Below are 23,548 nucleotides of genomic sequence, written 5' to 3' on the forward strand. Positions count from 1 at the left end.
CCTGAGCAGTAGCAGAGCCTACCTGTCGCAGGTTTCTCCTAAATGTGCATTCCTGTCCTTTCCCTAGCGCTGTTTCGGCAGCCTAGCGCCAACGCAGGCACCCTTGCACCATGGGGCAAGGGCGTCTGTGTTGTAGGCTGGATTGTTTTTGTGCAGTACAGGCACCTTTCTGCACAAAAACACTCCTGAGACTCTTTTCCCTTTTTCTGTGGGCAGCACACAACAAAAGAGGAAAAAATGAGGAGAAATAAATATGTATCTTCATTATGTTTCAACTTGGGAGGCATACCTTTCTGGTACATTCCTAGGTTTGGTAAATATTGGAATGCTTCAAAAACCATAGGAGTTGCGTGGGAACCCACAGAACGCACATGACAAGTCTCCCCTGTGCAGAGTAGTGCAACACAGGTATTTTTACTGCATTCTATTACTCCATATTTTTGAAGCCATTCAAAGCCACGCAAGTGCCTTAGCGTGGTTTTTAGAATATGACTTTAGGTTTGCGTCGCTCTTCCATCACCTTGCATGGTGCAAGGGTCATAAATATGGCCCTACTCCTGCACTGTTTGTGTGTTGGATCTGCCCAATAAATGCAGAAATAGACAACAAACGTTTTTCCTACCACGTTTCTTTTTGCTTTTCTTCAACAAGCGTCATCTCTAACTTTGAGTAGTATTAAACATTAAGGGCCTCATTTATGAAAAGTGACGCAACTCTGCGCTGGCGCAGAGATGCGTCACAATTCTGTACGACATGCTGCGTCACTTTTTTCCGACATCGATGCGTCAAATTTATGGTTTGGCGCATCATGTCGTAAGTGATGATGAAAGTAAAAAAAAACACACGCAGACGCTGCCGTCTTGACGTAACCAAAACTGACGCAACTGCTGAAAAAGTGTCGTAAGTCAGATTCACGTATTCTGACGCAAGTCAACCTTGCCCTGCACCACTTTTTCGTTGCGTCTGTATTCGGAAAATAGCTAAAAATACACGCATCCACCTATAAACTCATTTCTTGAGGCAAATATAGCTACCATGGAGTATGAAGGAGACAACAACAGTCAAGATAACCTCCCACATGCCAGCCAGGATGTCCAGCCCGAAACCCAGGGGAAGAGGAAGAGGAAAGTAAATTTCAGTGTGGAGGAGAACGAAATACTCATTAATGAGGTAACAGACCACCAACACCAGCTGTTTGTCAACTCAAAGTTGCCATTATCTGAAAAAGAGGCCATTTGACAGTCCATATTTACAAAGGTCAACTGTGTGGCCCAATCAAAGAGGACAGCGACCGATATAAAGAAACGCTGGCATGACATCAAGCGCAGGACAAAAGAAAAAATGGCACAATATCGGAAGGAAGCAACGAAGACTGGAGGAGGCAGCCCAGCACACCAGGAAGAGCTGGATGCCCTTGAGGAGCGGGTGGCGGCTGTCATCCCAGATGAGTTGGTGGCAGGACTTCCAGGACAGGAGAGTGCTGAGCATGAGGAACTGCAAGACACACAGGGTAAGTTGTTACAAGGGGCAATGTTGGTAACAAGTTAATGTTGTGCAGTGCATTTACTAAGGTACCAGGCCTCATTAGTGACATGCGTTGTGCAAAGGGAAGTCATGCATGTCAATAACAGTGAAGTGTCACATAAAAGCCTTGTACCCTGGACAGTCAGATGTTGCACAGTTCAATCCAGGTCTCTCATGTACATCACAATACATATGTCAAAAGCACAGTACCAGCCCACTGCCACACCTGTGAATTGCCACATGCAGGTGCAAACACAACAGAACCCATATGAAATACAAACCCCACAACAACCTGCAACAGACATAGCGTGCCTCATTTATGATGCTGGACTGGCACCACTGTACTGCCAGGATGCCTATTATGTACTGGTGGCACAATGTGCTACAGGCATAATAATAGGGCAAGGAAAGCCACGTCACATGGTTCACCAAAAAATGAAATTGGCATCATTCACGCATTAAAGTGCATGAAAGGGGTATTCCATGGGTGTTGCTGTGGCTTTTCCTCAGCAACACCCATGTCCACTAATGCATTTACAAAGTTTTAGCAATTGTGATTCTGGAAAGGCGTCAGAATGCTACAGCAATGCAGGGATGACGTAGCTAGCCCAACGATTTGTAAAACAGCAGTGTTTATTTACAATGCCCTTGCGCCACTGATACGTCACTGGTAAAAAGTGAAATAACAGTGTCGCAAGACCCTTTTAGGAAAAACTGTTTACCCACAACACAGGCGTATTTGCACCATGGGGCAAGGGTGCCTGAGCCAGTGCATGTCATCAGTTTATGTGTCAGTGCCTGGAAAAGCACAGAGATGCATCATGTAAAGTGAACTATGTTGCATCACTGTGCTTCAAAACCTAACACAGTGCTGCTCAGAAAGCTGACTTGCGCAACCGTGCTGCGTTGGTTTTTGTAAAATTGTGCTGTACATTTGTCCACATGGATTACTACAAAACATCACTGACAGTAAACCTACCTACTAATCTGGCAACTTCCAGGCCCAGGTGGTCCAGGAGATCCTGCTCTCGGTTGATTATGTCTGCCCAGCGGTGTTTATATTGCCTTAGGCTCCTCTCCACACCAAAGATGCGCTCCATTTGGTAACGCACCTTCTCCCACCTTGTCTTCCTCTCCTGTGTCGGGTACCCCTGTAGTACCCTGCCTCCGCTCCCAATCATGTTCGGGAGATAGTGGACTATGAGCCACAGTAGCCCCCCAAACTCCTGCTCAGTCAGGTTCCTGGACCTGCGCGACATATTTGTGACACAGCACAAAACACAATTTTGAAATAAAAAACGTAACTATATTGCCTAACAACTCTTTCCCCTATAACTATGAAGAAATACCCCTAAATAGACAAACACCCCTTTCAAAACAACACAAAACTACACAATACACAACTACACAACAGTTCAGACACAATATGGATACAATAAACAAGACACAGACAGACAAACAGCTTTTAAACTTGACCAAAATCACTAGCAAGCAAAAACACCCTCCTACACCTAGAACAGACTGCAAATGAGTGAAATAGAAAGTGAAAGCAACATTGAACTTCCTGGTGTGCAGCATGGCAGGCTGATTACATCATATCCTGTTTCGATGCGACACGTTTTCACCGGTGCGTCATTATTTGCATGCGTCAAAAATCATTTTATGACGCATCGTTCATCGTAGTTGTCAATGTACAGTTGCACTGTTTTGCACGCAGGACACCAGATGCGTATTTCCCGTTTGTCATAAAAGTGCCTCAACAGGCACATTACATTTTAGAGTGTCAATTTATGGTGGTAGTATATTCAGCTGAGTCTGATTCTGACGTATGTTGCACAAACGTCATTTTGGGGGTTTGAGTGAAAAATGCATGTGTCAGATTCTGACTTATGATGCACATACGTCATTTTGGGTGGGTTGAGTGGGAAATGCATGTGTCTGATTGTGACGTATGCTGATCAAAAGTCACTTTTGGGGCTTGAGTCAGAAATGCATGCGTCTGAATGTGACGTATGCTGATCAAACGTCAATTTTGGGGCTTGAGTCAGAAATACATGTGGCTGAATGTGACGTATGCTGATCAAACGTCAATTTTGGTGCTTGAGTCAGAAATGCATGTGTCTGATTGTGACATATGATGATCAAACGTCAATTTTGGGGCTTGAGTGGGAAATGCATGTGTCTGAATGTGACATATGCTGATCAAACGTCAATTTTGGGGCTTGAGTCAGAAATGCATGTGTCTGAATGTGACGTATGCTGATCTAACGTCAATTTTGGGGCTTGAGTCAGAAATGCATGTGTCTGAATATGACGTATCCTGATCTAACGTCAATTTTGGGACTTGAGTGGGAAATGCATATGTCTGATTCTGACATATGATGCATAAACGTCATTTGGGGGTGAGCTATATTTAGGACTATGCAAACTCTGACGAGCAGTGACAGCACCTTTTTCACTCCATGACATAATTTTTCAGTCCACCACTGTCCAACTGGATGTTTTCTTTAATGTTTGTCCTATTATACATTTTTGATCCACAAAATTTGACAACATACATAAATATTTATATTGTTTGAACTGTTGTGTGAGATTTCATTATATGGGGTCACCTTCAGCCATGTATTTTGTGGAATAGTAAACAATGTTAATTCATGGTAAAATTAGATTAATGACAATTGGGAATGTAGTGTCTATGTAGGCTTATTTCATGTGTCATTGGAGAAATAAACACAATGGAAGTAATCTTCATGGCATATGTACAAGCGTTTCAGGCCACAACAATGTCATTTTTCCAAGGCTGTGTTGGCGATAGGGTCTTAGCCTTAGTTACAAGGCAGCGTTAATCCACTTAATGTGGCTTAACGCTGCCTTGTAAATAAGGACCCCTCTCACACTATTGTTAGCGTAAGAGGTGTGGACATTCGGTGTGGCAGTGGGTGTACCACCCCACTTCCCATTGTTTTTGACACTGCCCCCTATGTACAAGAGTGGCATACACAGGAGGCAGCGCCAAAATTGATACCAGGGAAAATCTATTCTTAAGTTTGCTAAGCAAGGAGAATTTTTTTTTCATCCTTGTTTTTGCATTTTCCATGAGTGCTGCCTTGTGCATCACACATCGAACAAGCAAAATTGACATGGATTGTTACTGTACATGAATGTCCCCCTTCCTGTATATAAACAATCGATTTCCAAATTTATGATGTGTATGTGACTTTAATGTGTGATGCTTTAAGCAGCTCACATGAAAGTGGCAAAATTGAATTGTTTATGTGCTTGAAGGGACACCTTCCCACACATACGCAATCCTACCCTGCACACAGACACACTTGCACTATGGTGCAAGGGTACCTGTGTTGGCCATACACTGCTAAGTGTAGGGCCATTGCTGGGGGAAACGCAAGGCAGCACAATATTATTGCAAATGTGGGTTGATGTATATCTGATGCCAGGCATCGGACATTAGAGTCCATTTTTGACATATACTCCAAGTCTAAGTTTGTCCATGTTAATTTGACATGTGATATATATATACACAGGCAAGTAATAGTTTTATACTGTATTTTTATTTTTGTAAACACAAATCTGGGTGCATAAGGAATATTTGCAGGTTACTATTATGAAAAGAAATTACAGACTATGTTGGCACGTCTGCGTATGCCTGCTGCTGTGTTTGGATTTGCTGGAGCCTGGCCATCCTCCTGGTCATCCCCTGCCATATGCTGATTGATTTCAGGCTCCTCATCCCAGGGGACATTTGTTAGCACACATATGTTGTGCAGTATTGCACATGCCAAAATCCTTTTACATACTGTTTGTGGTGAGAACAACAATCGGCCACCAGACATATCCAAGCATCTGAACCTGGCCTTCAGCAGACCGAAGGTTCTTTCTACAATGTTTCTTGTCCTGCAATGAGCCTGGTTGTAGGCGATGTCCTGCGGCAACTGTGGGTTTCCATAGGGTGTCATGACCCACGGCTGTATACCATATCCCTGGTCAGCTGAAATAAACAAGAAAATATACAATCAAATCTTTGACATAGTTAGGGTAAAGTATAGGCCATAAGGCGTGTACATTTGTAGAAAGTGCAGTGTCCAGAAGGCATGGATGTTGCAGAGAACACACCCAGCAACACACAGCCAACACATGTTTTGCACATAATTCTACATGGAACTGGAGACATATTTGTGAGGGCATGAGGGCATGGATTGCTACCCTACGTGGCTTTACATGACCTTCTATATATATATGCTAGTGACACATTGTTCCATCCAGAACATCATTAATGTGTCATTCAAGCAGCACAATGTTGCCAGTATGGCATTATGAATGGTGCGTCAGGTCATACTGTTTAGCTTACCTACAAGTAGGCCATTGCCATACTGGCCATTCTTGAAGCGGTCATTTATGATGCTGTGCCGGAATATGAAGGCATCATGTACGCTGCCAGGGTATTTGGCCAGCACATTTGTGAAAAGTCCACGGTGATCCACAATGGCCTGTACATTGATGGAGTGAGTATGTTTCCGATTCCTGTACAGATGTGAGGTTGCTGCTGGAGGTACAAATTGCACATGTGTGCAGTCCATGGCACCCAGCACATGTGGGAAGCCTGCTATTTCATAAAACCCTTGCTTGATCTCCATCTGCTGTCCTGGGGTGTTGGAGAAATGGAGGTAGTGGGGTGTCAGATGGATGATAGCGTCCAGGACAGTGTGGAGGAATGATGAGAAGGTTGGCTGGGATATTCCAGCCACTTTGGCAACTGTTGTTTGGAAGGAGCCCGACGCTAGCATATGCAACACAGCCATGAGTTTTGCCTGTGAAGGTATGTTGGTAGGCCTGTTGGTTGTGGCCTCCAGCCTTGGAGCAATAAGTTGTAGTAGGTGTTGTATAGTCTGCTTCTTGAGGCGAAGGAGACTGATGACCTCCTCCTCCCTGATTCGTCTCAGAGTGCTCCTTTGGCGAAATATGCGCTCCTTTCTCATGCGTTGCCTTTGGAGGGGTGGGGGAGATTGTGGGGAGGGGGGTTGTGGTGGGGTTGATGTTGCTGCTCGTCTCCGTCTGGCTCCTAGCCGCAGAATTACTACCTCCATGGTGTACTTGTAGATGCAGCACTGTCCACTCCAACTTCTCCTATATATACGTGTTGTTGCGTCATTTCCTACGCGTCTGTTTTTCAGGCGCACCGATTTTGACGTAAACGCAACGCTGCGTCACTTAAGCTACGGATGCGTCATTATTGGGAAAAGTCATAAATATAGATGCGTCACTTTTGCGCATGTATTTCCGAAGGAACGCCCAGCTTGCATAATTAAATCCTTACGTGACGCAGTCCATTATGACGCAGTGTTTTCTTCACGCAGAGAGTTGAAAGTGACGCATCTTCGCAGATGCGTCACTTCATAAATATGGAGTATGACTTGCGCCGTCAATGCGTCAAAAATTTTGACGCATCGGCGGCGCAAGCTCTTCATAAATGAGGGCCTAACTTTCTTTTAAACACATTGCAGAGAATGGAAGTTTCACTTCGTTTTACAGAGTTCATACTGCATCACCTTGCAGACTTAATCAAAGAAGAATCCAAAGTCTGAGATAAACTGAGAGCATCGGTCTCCTCCCTGGCTCTGCAGACACTACTGGCATGTCACCAAGAACAGATTAATGCGTCTCCAACTTCTTTGCTGTCTACTTCCTCAATAAGATTTTACAATACAATAATCTCCGGGCGTCCTCGGCTTGTCCTTCACTCCTGGCCAGATGCCTTCCGTTCAAATATATGATTATATTAAACTAAGACGCCAATCTAATTTAATTTCCATAATTTCCACCATGTATCAATAATTGCAGAAAGAAAGATTCTATTGCAACGTATTAAAGTACAAATTATATTTGTTATGCAAATGCTGCACATATAAAGGTGTTGAGCTCTAGTATCAACAAAGCTACCTGCGCACAACCTAAAACTAAAAAATATTAGGGATTATAGAGTAACTAATATATAGTTCCCCATATTACATTTTCTGATAGGATCGGCAATCAGAACGTGTGTCTTCTTCGCATGGTAAAATGTAATTTGTTATCGGCAATTTAAAGGCGAGCATTCTTCTAAAGTGTATTTCCGCTAGCGCATAAATAAAGTGGCTTATGCAAAATAAAATCCATTACTTTCAGCACACTACAGCAGATAGCTCACAGGACACACAGCACGCATACGTTGACGACGAACACATTGGTTGGTGGCATCATTGTATTTTATTGCCACACTAAGGTGAAAAGGATCCTAGTGCAAGTATATATGGGGGCATATTATCTACAGTCTGCGATAAATATCGCAAAGCGCGCTTAGCGCAATGTGCAAGTATATATGGGGGCATATTATCTACAGTCTGCGATAAATATCGCAAAGCGCGCTTAGCGCAATGTTAATTATTGCAGGATTTCATAGCCGTGTCAGCAGCGTATTAGCAATGCTTAGCTGACGGGCGATGTAAAATCCTGCGATAGACTGCGATAATGAACATTAGCGTGTGAGATCCTGCGATGATTTCACAGCGCTAATGTCAAGCTTGGTAATAGGGGAGTGTGGACTTAACCTTACAATCCACCTCCCATAGGCATTAATTGCAAGTCAGGTTTTATTCAGGTGATAGATTAGTGTGATGATGGGTGCTTAGCGCGCCTTTTCTCATCGCTTTGCTGTTCAGGGGCAGCGTTGGTAATACTGCGAAGTAGTTTTTGCGGACATTGCACTGTTTGTCATAGGAGGGAACGCCTACTTTGCATCTCATTAGCGATGTATAGTGCTAAAATGCATGGCATTAGTAATTCGGCTGCTAACATGCGCTGATGCATGTTGGCTCCGCCTTGGTAATGGGGCGATGGGATTAGCACCGCTATAGCAGCTAAAAGTGCCGCTAAAGCGGCAGAACTGCCCTTGATAATATGCCCCATAATTTCCACCCAATTTTTTTTAAAAAGTTGCCACTGGTATACTGGTCCCCAGTGACAGCAAAACCAGCAATTCTCTTTAACTGAGGCTAGTGTCTGCTATTGGGTGACCAACTGCACTCTGATTACACTTCCTGGCCCAGCAGACCCAGGTGCAATATTTGGGTGTAGAGATTCTCATGCCTGGCTTTAGTGGTCAGTGGCGATCAAGTGATTGTGATGAGCAACTTGTTAAGGCAAGCTTTTTCAGCTTTTCAGGCCCTGGTGCTGTTACAGGAAGCCAGATATGAGAAACTGAGTTGTGCACCCCTGCAAAAGCAACAGCCACAACCCTTGTCAGGGTGAACAACTAAAGTCACTAAGTCAACCTGTGAGTAATGCTCTGGTAGCTTGGTACAAAGCAGTCAGGCTAAACTTAGAGTCAATGTGTAAAATAATTATGCAGCACACAATCCATAATAAATTAGAAACAAAACATAAGAAAAATCATACACTCATTTAGAAATATAGAAGACATTTTTATAAATTATTTGACAGCAAAGCGACAAAAGTATAGTAAGTAGAACCGGAGTTATGAATTTTTAAATGATAAGGCGAAAACTGGTGTCTAAAAGGTCAAAGTGCCAACGGCAGACACCTATTTGCACAAGAGCAAGGCAAAGTCAAAAGTTATGGCCAACAGAAAGGGAGCGTAGGTCAGGTACAAGCAATATAGTGGGCCTGGTCTCTGCTCTACACCGTATTTAGAAGACATTTTGTAGAAAAAATATCTTAGAATGTAAAGTTTAGTGAGGCAAGTCTGTAGGCAGTTTTCGATGAGGAGGCATAGTCATTAGAGAGCCACTGGTCGAAGCTGAGGTGAAAATGTTTACATTCATACTTACTCAGTTTTTTGAAAGTTGAAAATCTCCAGTGTGATGAAGCTGTAGGCTGTAGCTGAGGGCTCCACTACGATGAGCACCTGAACAGGATTTGCTGCAGCAGGGAAGAATGTAGTGGGAGCTGCAGCACATTCAGACCAGCCGGCGATGCACCTTGGGCTTATAGATGAGCAGGTACATCCTGTTCTCCTCTCGGTGCTCAGAGTATTTTGTAGCCAAAACATTTATTATTATTATAATTATACAATCTTATAAAGTGTGCAGCTACCCAATAAGGGTTTCTCAGCAATGAGGAAAGGTAAGGATGTCCAAATTGCCAGCTTAAAACAGCCAGGTCGTAAGGCCTTTACAAAAGGCAAGTAGTGAAGTGTAATTTCTAAGGGGTTCTGTGAGAGAGCTCCACAGTTTCAGGCCGAGCGAAACCTAGGCACAATGCACAAGGTCTGGTTCAGTGATCTCAGCATACGCGTGGGCTGACAAACCACCACCAGATCCTGAATTTTTCGCAGACCTAGTCCTGTTATGGCTTTGCACATAAAGCACAGAGATTTGAATTAAATACGCTTTGAAACCGTAAGCCAATGAAGCTCATGGAAAAGGGGACCAAAGCGTGTTTCCGGAAATGATACAGAAGTCTAGCAGCTGAATTCTAAATTATTAGTATTTGACAGATGGAAGCATTATCTATTCCTAAATACAGGATATTGCCATAATCTAATCTAGCTATTATTCAAGCTTGGATCACTATCCTTTGGGCTGATTGGGGAATCTTCCATGTTGTTCTTTTCACCCACTTGAGCACAGCTAAACAGGTGGAGGCAACTTTGACCACTTGAGGCATATTGGAAAGATTCTTATCCACCACAAAGCCCATATTTTGTAACCTTGGGGGACAGCTCATGAAGAGCCTCTAGGGATTATAGCTAATGTTGTGGGCCCAGAGTTGAGGACTCTTACCCAGGATCATGGCCTCCGTCACCATTGAGATTGAGCAAGTTATTTTTTCTCCACAAGGATATACAATTCAAGCCCAGGTTATTATCAGCAGGTCCACGCCTATGTGCAGATGACAAAGAAAAAATATTTTACATGTCATCTGCATAAGAAAAGATGGTCCTGTGTTTAGGATTTCAGCATTCTGGACACCTTTCGCACCGCTTCCAAGGGTCCAGAACTGGAGAGCTACCACTTGGTGGGTCAGGACTCACTCAGGATGGGTCCAGGTGCAGATTCAAGATGGTTAATACCTTTTCCGCCTTTGAGTCACCCTGGTGGTCCTCAGCTCAACCAGTGGATCAGGCCTCAAACAGCATGGCAGGCCTCTGAGTGTTTGAGGCAGGCTTCCCCGCATCCCCGTTCTGGCCCCTGCCTGAAAATGGGTTAGTATAAAGGTCTTTGTGTGATGAAGGGCACAGCCTATTGACTTGCAAGTGTGGCTGTGCTCAGCTCTGCCCCCATCCTGCCAGTGATGGTCCATCCAGGCACACCTGATCCCACTAATGTGAGGATATCTGGAAGGAATATACCAAGACCAACTGCCAACTACACCCAGTTGGATGACCCAGGAACAGGCATTAGTCACCAAAGAGTTAGGGCAGGAAAGTGCTAACTTTCTAAAAGTTCCACAAAAATAAACCTTGAGGATTTGTTTCGTTAATATTTCATAGTCAAACAGTCACCTTAGTGAACTTAATTTCAAAAGAACCTAGAGAGAAAATTTTTATCACAGTTCATTTTTTATTCATTTTTATGCATTCTTTTTTGATTTCAATGCAACCAATCTTTTATATATACAGAAAAGAAAAATAAATTTTCATTTATACACTGGCAACACAAGACTACTGTCAATTTGATACACATAGAAAACAGTAGTTATTGACACTTTTTACAATAATGAACCATCCAAAGTTGGTCATATGTCAAGACAATTCTTGTTTCAACATTTGTGGTATCAAAACACATCAGATGAACACTTGTTTACGCCAAAGAAGTGTCACAGCGTCGACGTTTCGGTCTCCTATCAGATAATTTTAATCAACGAGACCATCTTCAGGACCAAAGTTGCGCCATGTATCTATTATAAACAAATACATTACATTACTAAACATACTATTTACAAATATCTACATCTAAGTTCTACAAATTGGTATTGCCTATACAATGAAGGAAAACAGGTGTATCCAAGGGTAATCACCCGATCTAGTGAATGAGGTCCCACAAACCATAAACTATATGACATTCAAAAAATGGACTATATAACCTCTCCAGAGAACAACTCCGTGTACAAAGTCAGTGCGGAAATCCCAAACACTACTCAGATATCTCTCCAGTAACGTGACCACCACCACTTTGTGAACGTATATCCCAAGGGAGTGTGGTGGAGCAGAACCACTTACTATATAGAGACCATAAGTAATTCGTAGTCTTTTGAATCAATTCTTCAGCAGTCTTCTAATGAAGAGCTTAGTCCTAAGATTAAATACAACACGACGCAAATCAAAAAATCAGAAACGTTTAAAATATCCCACAAGTTCACAATAAGAGTGAACGGGATATAATGAGCAAACCTCCCAGCCATTACTTACAGAGAACGCCAGCTATCGTCGGCGGTGCACGAGTCCGTATTCTGTGAACAAACAGACACCCGCCTGATCAGTAAACGATTAAACGATTCTGTCATAACGCTAGTGTCTAATCAATGAAACCACACTAGATTAAGTGCTCCACGACTTACCAATAGCAGAAATCTCCAGCAACTATACTTCCATTGCGCGTCTCGCCAATTAGTCCGAGCGTGAATTCCGGGGCAACGCGAGCCTTATTATATCAATGGCGTGATAAAAATCGTCATGTACAAGCGGTAAATAAGTCGGCCATCTTACAGTGTAGTAGTTCAACCAACGAACTCACCTAATGTCCTGTTATCTTCTGGATACGCCTAAACAAGGATGAAATGGTTTGTACTGGAGACTGTTAAAAACACAAAAAGGCGACAGAGTGTTGAACGCCTACTGACTCTGAAGGAAAACAGGTGGATTTGGTCAGTTAAAACGGTGGAGAGGGGATTGAATTCCTTTATCGAATGGCAAACTTTGGCGACACTGTAAACTATATGACCACTGGTTTTACGACTGTATCCAATAGTATGTATCAGCTTTTGGTTCCCATACTGACCACTGTTTGGTCATTTGGGTTACTTGAGAGTAATCTAGTGTTCTGACGGATAGTAGTTCACCCCATATTACACTCTATTGTCGGATGTTAGTCTTAATGATGTAGGACTTTGTATAATCCAGGAGGTTATTCACTTTAGTTCTATGTCGAGAATATTGGATTCACGTGTGTGACATAGTCATCTACATCCATGGGTCTGAATAACCAACTTATATGGATACCATTAACTAGCTTCTATCGATTGGCTTTTGATTTGTTTTCTAACCACATTGAGAAGAAAGTAGGGCATTAGTTGGTGTTATCAATATATGCCTATTCGTAGTTATAATAACCCCATCTATAGATGGCCGTCAGATTTACCACTTGAACGAGACGATTTGGATGTGATTCCTCTTTCGCATGGCAAATTAAGGCCTATTACATAGCAGTTGTCGAGCTGTTTTTCGGCATATGTGTGAATAATTTTCCTAATATATATTTAGGTCTGTAACCAGGCTGTATATAGTGCTATGACTTGGTTTTCATCCTTGTTTAGGCGTAGCCAGAAGATAACAGGACATTAGGTGAGTTCGTTGGTTGAACTACTACACTGTAAGATGGCCGACTTATTTACCGCTTGTACATGACGATTTTTATCACGCCATTGATATAATAAGGCTCGCGTTGCCCCGGAATTCACGCTCGGACTAATTGGCGAGACGCGCAATGGAATTATAGTTGCTGGAGATTTCTGCTATTGGTAAGTCGTGGAGCACTTAATCTAGTGTGGTTTCATTGATTAGACACTAGCGTTATGACGGAATCGTTTAATCGTTTACTGATCAGGCGGGTGTCTGTTTGTTCACAGAATACGGACTCATGCACCGCCGACGATAGCTGGCGTTCTCTGTAAGTAATGGCTGGGAGGTTTGCTCATTATATCCCGTTCACTCTTATTGTGAACTTGTGGGATATTTTAAACGTTTCTGATTTTTTGATTTGCGTCGTGTTGTATTTAATCTTAGGACTAAGCTCTTCATTAGAAGACTGCTGAAGAATTGATTCAAAAGACTACGAATTACTTATGGTCTCTATATAGTAAGTGGTTCTGCTCCACCACACTCCCTTGGGATATACGTTCACAAAGTGGTGGTGGTCACGTTACTGGAGAGATATCTGAGTAGTGTTTGGGATTTCCGCACTGACTTTGTACACGGAGTTGTTCTCTGGAGAGGTTATATAGTCCATTTTTTGAATGTCATATAGTTTATGGTTTGTGGGACCTCATTCACTAGATCGGGTGATTACCCTTGGATACACCTGTTTTCCTTCATTGTGTAGGCAATACCAATTTGTAGAACTTAGATGTAGATATTTGTAAATAGTATGTTTAGTAATGTAATGTATTTGTTTATAATAGATACATGGCGCAACTTTGGTCCTGAAGATGGTCTCGTTGATTAATATTATCTGATAGGAGACCGAAACGTCGACGCTGTGACACTTCTTTGGCGTAAACAAGTGTTCATCTGATGTGTTTTGATACCACAAATGTTGAAACAAGAATTGTCTTGACATATGACCAACTTTGGATGGTTCATTATTGTAAAAAGTGTCAATAACTACTGTTTTCTATGTGTATCAAATTGACAGTAGTCTTGTGTTGCCAGTGTATAAATGAAAATTTATTTTTCTTTTCTGTATATATAAAAGATTGGTTGCATTGAAATCAAAAAAGAATGCATAAAAATGAATGAAAAATGAACTGTGATAAACATTTTCTCTCTAGGTTCTTTTGAAATTAAGTTCACTAAGGTGACTGTTTGACTATGAAATATTAACGAAACAAATCCTCAAGGTTTATTTTTGTGGAATTGTATTATACCCAAATCCTTGGGGTTGATTGGGTTGCCCTATTGTTTTGTATAACTTTCTAAAAGTGGCATTTTTCAAAATTATGACTTCAAATCTGATTACCATTAAAGGTGTTTTAAATTACAATTTCTCAGACACTGAATGTAACTAGCCTACCGGTTCCCAAACACACTTTAGCAAGTATTAAATGTCCTAGGGTAACCTAGTGTTGTTGTATGGGAGGGGAAGGCCTCACAGTAGTGGAAAGCAAATTTGTGGGTCTTTAACTACCAGAACATGTAAAACTTAAAAGTACACATCCAACCTTTTACTTACAATGCACCCTGCCGTACGGGCTGCCTAGGGACTACCTGAGGGGTGACATGTGTGATAAAATGGGAGTTTAGGGTTTGGCAAGGAGGTCATTTTGCCAAGATGAATTGGCATTTTAAAACTGCATACAGGCTGCAATGACAGACCTAGGACATGTTTTAAAGCGCTACTTAAGTGGGCGGCACAATAAAACAATAATTCCTGCAGCCCATTAGTAGTATTTAATTTACGGGCCCTGGGTATATGTTATAATATTGCTAGGGACCCTCAAGTACATTAAATATACAAATAGGTTGTAAGCCAAGTGTACCATGTTTTAGGGAGTGAGCACAAGCACTTAAGCACTGGATGGCTGTGGCAAAGTGCACAGAGTTTTGGGCCAACAAAACTTAATTTAGCAAATATAGGGGGGTTAAGCCAAAGTTTCGGAGGTTGACTATGAAAAGAGAGACAAATAAAATATCAGGCATTTGACTCTCGAAGGTCACCTCTTCTGTGTGGGGTTCAGGGATGACACTTCCTCAAGCAAGGTACCACAGGCAGAGTCCTTTCTTTGCTAGCCCAAGCATCAGCAAATGAATTCTAGTCTTTGGTGCAGCTTCTCTTTGCTGGGTCAAGGTAACAGCAGGACAGTCCTCATTTGGTCTCCTCTCCAGTGCAGACTTGATCTGAGGTCTGGGTGCCAAGGGTGCCACTTTTAAGACCACAACTTGTCTTTGGGTAATGTGGTGACTGACAGCCAATAGGCTACCAGGTCCTCTCCTGCCTGAAGACTCCTTTCTGCAAGGTATGGCTTCAAGCTAACCTCCAAAGTAAGATTATGCCCACTCCCAAGATGGCAGAACCTGTCTCTCAGTGTGTGGAGCTTGCCAGTTCACCCTAGAGTTGTGGCTACCTGTGGGATACATGCCCACAGAAAAAACTAGTTTTCCAACTGTTTTCAGCCTGTCTACTAGATCAAAAAACAGTCTTCCCCGTGGAAGCTCACCTTATGGGCTCAGACCCTGATCAGCCTTCCTGAAAGGGAGATGAATCATCTCTTCTAATGGCTGGCTCTTTATGTTTTTTCTTGGGAGTTGTTCATAGATCTCCCCAGGAGGGCAGAAAACTTTCTTGTGGCCAAAAACCGTAAAAGGTAACTGGACAACTTAGTCAACAGAGTAGCAACTTTCTAAAGTTGTCATTCACTTAAAAGTAACATTACCTTCTTTTGGGCATCAAGTAAGGCTTCTTGTAACTCTACTTTTCATATCTTGAAGTCCCAACTTTAGTAGTCCCATGTTGTCTGTGTAACCCCTCGCCAATGGGACTACAAGCCCTTCCACAGAAAAATTGACAATTTGGGTTTTTTACGGTTAGAACACAGAAAAAAATGCATGACCTTTTTAAAATACAATTTCCTGCCTTAGGGCTCCATCGGCCTACCTCAAGGGTGACAGTTATACAGCCGCGGCCCGTGGAGGGATTTCCGTGGGGCGGTAAGGCGGGGAGGGGGAGGGGCAGTGTGGGGGGTTCTAAAAGCCGGAATATGGATAATTGCAGGTAAGTAAACAATTAAATAAATAATACGAATTTTGTAGCGCGCGCTGCATCGCATTTTGCGGAGAGGAGACATGTGAGTGATGTTGGTGATGGCTATGACCAGACATGGAATGCGTTTACATCCTTGACTGAGATGACTCTCAATGATGATCAATTCTTTGTTGCACCACGTGTCAGTTACAGGTACCAGTACAAAGAGTAAGTCACATCTACAATATGAAAGCTGGTGTATGTGATTAAATAATTGTTGCTGCAGGATCCGGAGTCACACCTCCTTTGGATGTGTCGACATCACTCTAATGGATAGTTAGGTCCCAAGCTCGGATTGCTGCCAATAGTCAGTGTCTTTACTCTGATGTGTCGTATCTTTGACATGTTGGTGCATTTTGCAAGCACGCCATTTACTCATCAACTTTACATTGTACAACATTGTGGAAGCTAAATTGCCTTGGCCTGAGCCACGATGCTGTTTTAAGCTGGGTGCCTGAGAATGAAGCCTAATCGTGCTCAATACCACCTTTTCACATCATATCTTGTGCTAATGTTGGGAGATGAATACATGCGCAAACACCTTTTTTAGATGTCTGGACCCTGTCTCCAAGCCCAGCTTGAATGTGTTGCATGCGTAATGTGTGATACCCTTGCCAAATTGTATATGAATATGCCCGCTTGTGACAATGGTTGAATTAGTTCCCATTCATGCTGTTCCAATTAAGGGTAGGCGGAATTTGCGAAAGTGCCTTTCGCAAAATATCGCGAAACGGCAAAAAATCTCTGCGATCACTCGAAATTTCGCGTGATCGCGGAGATTTTTGTGTGCTGATTAATGCGTTACTGAATTTGACCTTCAACTCGGGCACCTGCTTTATTCATATCTGTCAGACTTACAGATATAAATAAAGCAGGTGCCCGAGTTGAAGGTCAAATACAAGTGCTTCCTGTTGGGGTTTAATTTTAAATTTTTGTGACAGGAGCATCGTGCCAGAATGAATCCTGCCCTGCATATTTACCCAAAAAGATGCCACCGTTTTGTGCAATACCTCTACTCAACTAGAGTACATTCTACTGGCTAATCAGTAAGTGCTACCACGTTGGGTAAATGTATAGTGCTTTTCCTACACTACAGCTGCGTAAAGGGCCAGAAGAGTTGCCTACAGCGACCATGTGTGTCTGTAACGTTGCCACAGCGCCGACGGGCGCCGGGGTTCCTCGAGTGAGCTGTCCATCATAGTGGGGGAAAGGGTGGGAAGACGATGCACACCGCTGGGGTGGGGGGTGTGGGGCCAAACGGGAGGGGCTTCCATGAAGTTCACATGCCTCTTGTTTATAAAGGGCCAGAGACGGATCAGAGCAGCAGATGAGGAGACAGAACCTCCTGGTGTCAGGAACTACACGGAGATTGCGCTTGAGAAACTCATGGATGCACAGAGCTCCATCAAGGATGACAGCAAATTGTTGACGGTAGATATGGGGAGACAGCACACCTGCCTAGCCTCGACCGTGCTCACAAATGTTTTGTGCTGATTAGTACAGTGCGTAACTGAATTTGAGCTTCAACTCGGGCACCTGCTTTATTTATATCTGCAAGTGCTTCCTGTTGAGGTTTCATTTTTGTGACAGGAGCATCGTGCCAGAATGAATCCTGCCCTGCATATTCACCCAAGAAAATGCCACCGTTTTGTGCAATACCTCTACTCAACTGGAGTACTTTTGACTGGATAATCAGTAAGTGCTACCTCGTTGGGTAAATGTATAGTGCTTTTCCTACACTACAGCTGCGTAAAGGGCCAGAAGAGTTGTCTACAGCGACCATGTGTGTCTGTAACGTTGCCACAGCGCCGACGGGCGTCGGGGTCCCTCGAGTGAGCTGTCCATCATAGTGGGGGAAAGGGCAGGAAGACGATGCACACCGCTGGGGTGGGGGGTGTGGGGCCAAATGGGAGGGGCTTCCATGCAGTTCACATGCCTCTTGTTTATAAAGGGCCAGAGACGGATCAGAGCAGCAGATGAGGAGACAGAACTTCCTGGTGTCAGGAACTACACGGGAATTGCGCTTGAGAAACTCATGGATGCACAGAGCTCCATCAAGGATGATAGCAAATTGCTGACGGTAGTAGATATGGGGAGAAAGCACACCTGCCTAGGCGACAGTTTCCGTTCCCTCGCGGATCGCGGAAGTTTCGACGGAACAGAAATTGTCGCCCACCCTTAGTTCCAATGTGTGCTGCGTTGTGCGGTACACATGGAAACAGCAACAAACCATTGATTGTTCTAATGCATGAAGGATGTGCCTTACATGACATGACCAATCTGTGTTGAAAATGTCATCATGTGACTTCAATATGTGCTTCATGATGAAGCACACATAGAAGTGACAGGACATTATTTAAAGAATGGTTATGTGCAGGAAGGGGCACTCTCTGGCACATTCTCAACTTCCACAGCAACGCTGAGACACTTGCATCATTGTGCAAGTGGACCTGCATAGGGGCAAGAAAGCAATAGTTTTCATGCAGCACGGGGGCAGACACAAGTCTGCACCATATTATTATAGGTATGGTACAAACCGGCATTCCTGAAGTTGCAGAGCATAGCATTAAGCTAAGGAGACCAATGGCACGCTCCACAACCACCTTGCGATGATGGCCATATATATTTATTTTCCATGTTTTGGCTCTGCGATGGTATTGTCAAGCTGTCTTCTTGGGATCATTCTCCATGTAGACTCAGTCTGAGTATGTGACCGCACCATCATTTGACTCTGACAATCTTAAAATGTTGTGACACTACTCTGCCCTTGATATGTCCCATGCCATGCATTGTCAGGTCAGTGACACCATTAGGTTGTAATTGATCCTTAATTCCACATTGCATTGTTCAGGTCACTTTTGAACTTCACAATCTTTGGTTAGAGTGTAGGGTCCATGTTTTCATGCCCTTGTGTTTCTGAGTTAATTGGAGAACATTGACATAATTATCAGAACTCAATTATTGTCATTTGTCCTATTTTACAGACAACATGTCACCAGAGGAGGCACACGCATTCCATATACGTAAAGAACGATATCTGCACATACACCGGGTGGCCAAGGGATCTCATACTATGGCTAAGAGGTACAGGGGTGACTGGGCAGCTGGGAGGTGGAAGTCTCTGCCTGAAGTTGTAGAGCAAACATTCATGAGGGACACACAGGTCATACCGGGCCCTTCTAACGGTAAACAACCAAAATATAGAATCCAAAATATAGACAGGACAGAATATCGAATCTAAAATATAGATAGCACAGAATATCGAATTACCAAAATATAGATAGGACAGAATATCGAAATTGGGGTATGAAATATCTATTTCCATAATATCGAATTAAAATATATAGATTTCCATAATATCACATTTTTTGTTAGTGTTATGTATGGTAGTATATGTGTTAAAATTATGTATTATTTTTGTAATGTATGTTTAATTTTTTTAAAGTAATGAATGTTATGTAATTTAATTTTTGCATAATTTAATTCCGTAGCAGGTTGTGGGTTTAAAGGGTAATATTGTGGGAAGTAATTTAATTATAGTAAATTAAATATTAATTTTTATTTATATGTATTGATAGTTAATTGATTGATAATTAATTATTAATTAGTAATTAATTTTTATTAATTGGTGATTATTTTGTATTAATTGGTAATTAATTTTTATTAATTGATTAATTGATAATTATGTTAATTGTATTTTTTATTATTAGGAGCAGGTTGTGGGTTTATAGGGGAATTGAGTGAGAAGTAATTTAATTGTAATAAAGTAAATATACATTTTTATTTATGTGTATTGATAATTAATTGATAATTAATTATTAATTGATAATTAATGTTTATTAATTGTTAACTAATTTGTATTAATTGCTAATTAATTTTTATTAATTGATTAATTTATAATAATGTTAATTGTATTTTTTATTATTGGGAGTAGGTTGTGTGTTTATAGGGGAATTGGGTTGGAAGTAAATTAATTGTAATAAAGTAAATATTATTTTTTATTTACATGTATTGAAAATTAATTGATAATTTATTATTAATTGGTAATTAAATTTTTTTCAATGGTAATTAATTTGTATTAATTGGTAATTATTTGTAATTAATTTTTTATTGGTATTGATAATTAATTTAATCTTATTTTAATATTAAATCATTACTTTCCCTACTGTTGCACTCTCAGGAGTGGGAATAGTAATTTTTACTCTCCCGCTATCCAACGCTTTCCCTACTGTTGCACTCACTGTTGTGGGAATAGTAATTTTTACCCTCCCGCTATCCAACGCTTTCCCTACTGTTGCACTCACTGGAGTGGGAATAGTAATTTCTACCCTCCCGCTATCCAACTCTTTCCCTACTTTTACACTCTTTGGAGTGGGAATAGTAATGTTTACTCCTACGCTATCCAACGTTTTCCCTACTGTTGCACTCACTGGAGTGGGAATGGTCATTTTTACCTTCCCACTATCCAACGCTTTCCCTACTGTTGCACTATCTGGAGTGGGAATAGTAATTTTTACCCTCCCGCTATCCATCGCTTTCCCTACTGTTGCACTCTTTGGAGTGGGAATAGTAATTTTTACCCTCCCGCTATACAACGTTTTCGCTACTGTTGCACTCACTGGAGTGGGAATAGTAATTTTTACCCCTACGCTATCCAACATTTTCCCTACTGTTGCACTCACTGGAGTGAGAATAGTCATTTTTACCCCTACGCTATCCAACGCTTTCCCTACTGTTGCACTCACTGGAGTGGGAATAGTAATTTTTAGCTTCCCGCTATCCAACGCTTTCCCTACCGTTGCACTCTCTGGAGTGGGAATAGTAATCTTTACCCTCCCGTTATCCAACGCTTTCCCTACAGTTGCACTCACTGGAGTGGGAATAGTAATTTTTACCCTCCCGCTATCCAACGCTTTCCCTACTTTTGCACTCACTGGAGTGGGAATAGTCATTTTTACCCTCCCGCTATCCAACGCTTTCCCTACTGTTGCACTCTTTGGAGTGGGAATAGTAATTGTTAACCCTACGCTAACCAACGTTTTCCCTACTGTTGCACTCACTGGAGTGGGAATAGTAATTTTTACGCTCTCACTATCCAACAAAATCTCAACTTTTTTTTACATTACATTTATTATTTTTTTTCCATTTGATAACTTTATTTCGGTCAGAGACCATAAAAGTGCAAAGAGAAAAATACATACAATAATGCACAGATCATTAAAACAATAAATAAAAGCAAGTTAATATACTATAAAATTATTTTTACATTTTAAGCGTTTTTATATTATTTTAAGTATGTTTCATTTAATTGTTTTTAATATTTAATTACTTTTATATTATTTTTAATGCATTTAAAAAATTCAATATTTTAGCTAACTATATTTTAACATTCTATATTTTGGAATCGATATTTTAGTACTTACCTGTTTGTAGATAGGGGTTCTATATTATGCACTTCTATATTTTGGTGTCGATATTTTGGGCATTCTATATTATGTCCCTCGATATTTAGTCACTGAACCCTTCTAATGTCAGGCGTGGGTCCTGACATGCAAACAGATCTGCCACTCAAGCATAGACACCACACAGCCAACATGCTGCAACTGGATCAGGCGCACAAGCAGGTGCCCCCTCACGTCCATGCGTACAAGTGACTGCCACACTGTCAACTGCAGCACAGACACATGCTGTAGGGTTCACCAACAGGGACCGTTGTTGCATGATGGACATGAATGTGTGACTGACACAAATTAAAAGGGATGTGTCGGACATGAGCACCCACCTCCAGGACATCAGGGTTGCCCTGGGGCTTCTTTATTGAGCATGCCAGGTTGTGAGTCTTCCTCCTTATCCACAGTCCCCGATGATTATTTTGCTGAATATTGTATATTAGTGTAGGTTTTTAAGTGTTCGGTAGTGTAGTTGTAGAGTAGACACACTGTAATTTGTAGGTAACTTTTTAGATTTTTTATTCTCTTAATGTAGTGTTCTGGGCTAAGTTTCCATTTCCTTTGGGTGGGGGGGAGTTGATGTATTTTTTGTTGAATGAAAACCAATAAAAACATAAAGTATATCTTTGTTTAGGATATATGTGTAGTTAGTTCATGGTTAGCTAAGATGTATTTGTCCTGTCTGATGATGTGCTTCAAGGGGGGGAGGTGGGTTGATGTCTCAGACATGTTGTTCCGTGTTTAGTATTAGTTAAGGTAGATAGTTTAGAGTAACATTTAGTTAGTACCAGTTAGTTCAGATTAGGTTAGTTGTAGTGATTAGTGTTAGTTTAAGGTAGGTAATATTGTAGTATTGTAATAAATGGTTAGTGTTTCTGAATTGTGGCTGCACTTATATCAGAAGTGATTTGATGGAGTGGTGCTTTTGACACGGTATACAAATTATTAAATCACACAACAATCATTTGAATGTGTGACCGGACATGATATTTTAGTGAACGGATAGTGTGTTTAGGAAACAAGCATGAATTTCAGGATGGCAATTATGAGTTATGCCCTTGGATAGGGATACTCTTTTGAAACGTTTATCATCTTATGTGTAACTCACAGAGTTGTGCACCACATTGTTCTACATTTACAACACAATAGAGAAACATGGGCTTAAGCAAACATTGAAATTGCGATGCTTAGCCATCATGAAAATTAATGTATTCGCCGTGTTCCCAAGAATGCTGCACTAACCTGCATTTCACATGAGCCTGGCGCAGAGTCCAGCTGCCAAGCACAATCACAGGCACCCTTTGCTACATAGTGCAAGGGTGTCTGCATTTGTGAAATTGGATGTTGATGTGCAGGAAGGCTTATCTTCCTGCACATACACAATGTTGTCAGTTTGCTGCTCAAATGTGCGCTGCACAAGGCAGAACACAATTAAACAGCAAATGCAAGGGGAAATGAAGCATTTATCCCTGTAGTGCCAATGTTATACCCACTTTTCCCAGGTGTTACTTTTGGCATTGCCTCCTAGTGATGCCACCCTTAAAACAGTGGTAAAGCATCTGAATCCGTTCTAACTGCAGTGCACTACACACCTCAAGACACATTGCCCTCCCCTTTCACAGTGAGCACTGCATGAGAGGGTTCCTTATTTACAAGGCGTTTTTTAAGCCACGTTACGTCAGGAGAAGGGCCTATTGATAACACAACGTCACTGAAAGCGACATTGTGGTTCAAATAAAGGCTTATAAATATGTGCCATTACGCTTCATCATCTTTATAACTATGGTGTGTGATCTATCTTGAAATGTGACATTCCATGACACC

The sequence above is a fragment of the Triturus cristatus genome, chromosome 5_2 (genome assembly GCF_964204655.1).
Source record: "Triturus cristatus chromosome 5_2, aTriCri1.1, whole genome shotgun sequence".
In the NCBI taxonomy this organism is placed as follows: domain Eukaryota; kingdom Metazoa; phylum Chordata; class Amphibia; order Caudata; family Salamandridae; genus Triturus; species Triturus cristatus.